The sequence below is a fragment of the Rutidosis leptorrhynchoides genome, chromosome 3 (genome assembly GCF_046630445.1).
Source record: "Rutidosis leptorrhynchoides isolate AG116_Rl617_1_P2 chromosome 3, CSIRO_AGI_Rlap_v1, whole genome shotgun sequence".
Lineage (NCBI taxonomy): Eukaryota > Viridiplantae > Streptophyta > Magnoliopsida > Asterales > Asteraceae > Rutidosis > Rutidosis leptorrhynchoides.
The window spans coordinates 430,753,082-430,754,647 of record NC_092335.1 but is presented as its reverse complement, the minus strand read 5'-3'; the positions used below and the strand labels follow the sequence as shown (position 1 = coordinate 430,754,647).

Genomic DNA, 1,566 nt, shown 5'->3' with positions numbered 1-1,566 from the left:
ACTCGGGTAAGGAAGTGGTGGTTGGTATGGTTTAACATAAGGTTTAGCTTTAACTGTGTTATCTTCATTAACCTTTTCAACTATCGGTTCTTTTTCCTTATCTTGTTCAGGTTGTGGTTCTTGTGGAGTAGGAATAGCTTCCTCAGAAATTACAGGTATTTCAGGTGGTTTAAGTGTAATACCACTTCTTGTGGTAATAGCTTTAGCTGTTTCATTCCGGGGGTTAGCATTTGTATCACTAGGTAAACTTTCCGGTTTTCTTTCACCTATTAACCTTGCTAGGTTACTTACTTCTTGTTCCAGATTTTGAATAGAAGCTTGTTGATTTCTAAATGCTTGAGCATTTTGTTCATTTGTTTGTTTCTGAGATGTGAAAAATTGCGTTTGAGATTCAACTAGCTTCGTCATCATATCTTCTAAATTCGGCTTTTTATCATCGGTTTGTGGTGGTTTGTTTTGAAAATTAGGTCTTTGCTGATTGTAAGTATTATTGGATACTTGTTGATTACTAGGACCTTGTTGGTTGTTGTATGGAACATTTCGATTATAATTCTGGTTTTGATTGTAAATTGGTCTTGGTGGTTGATAATTATTTTGATAATTATTTCCAGGCCTTTGGTTTAGATATGAAACATTCTCTCTTTGTTCCATTGTTAGTTCAATACTGAGACAATCTTTTGTCAAATGTGGTCCTCCACACTGGTCACAACTAATTCGTATTGAGTGTATACCCTTAGTCATCTTTTCCATTCGTCTCTCGACAGCATCTAACTTTGCGAAAATGGAATCTAAGTCATAGCTAGAATCGGCTCTAGCTGCTTTAGATGATCTAACGATATCTTTTTCTTGGTACCACTCATGTGAGTGGGAATCAGTGTTATCAATAATTTTGTAAGCATCAGTTTCTGTTTTCTTCATAATTGAACCACCAGCTGCTATGTCTATGTCTTTCCTTATAGTGATGTCGCATCCTTGGTATAATATTTGTACTATTTGACAAGTGTCTAAACCATGTTGAGGACATCCTCTTAATAACTTACCAAATCTTGTCCATGCCTCATATAGAGTTTCATTTGGCTTCTGTGTGAACGTAACAATTTCTCCTTGAAGTCTTACGGCTTTAGATGCCGGAAAGAATTGTTTAAGAAATTTTTCAACTAAAACGTCCCATGTATCAATCGCCCCTTCAGGTAACGATTCTAACCAATCTTTGGCTTCTCCCTTTAAAGTCCAGGGAAATAACATGAGATATATCTGTTCATCCTCCACTTCACTTATTTTAAATAAAGTACAGATCCTATTAAAGGTACGAAGATGTTCATTTGGATCTTCCTTCGGTGCACCACTAAATTGGCATTGATTAGTCACCATGTGTAGAATTTGTCCTTTGATTTCATAATCTGGCACATTAATGTCTGGATGAGTAATTGCGTGACCTTAGCCAGTGCGTTTAGCTCTCATTCGGTCTTCCATACTTAAAGGTTCCAGATTTTCCATGATTGAATTTGTTGAATCTGAATCACTAGAGGATTCTGATTTAATGGTTCGTTCCTCAACAATCTTTGT

The 1,566-nt window shown here is 36.2% G+C and overlaps 1 non-coding gene across 1 annotated transcript; it reads left to right on the top strand.

Moving 5' to 3' along the window:
• The first annotated feature begins 1,006 nt into the window (after positions 1-1,006).
• LOC139903336 (small nucleolar RNA R71) lies at positions 1,007-1,113 on the top strand. Its single transcript, XR_011778162.1, has one exon. It is a non-coding gene; the product is annotated as a small nucleolar RNA R71 (small nucleolar RNA).
• Positions 1,114-1,566: the final 453 nt, after the last annotated feature.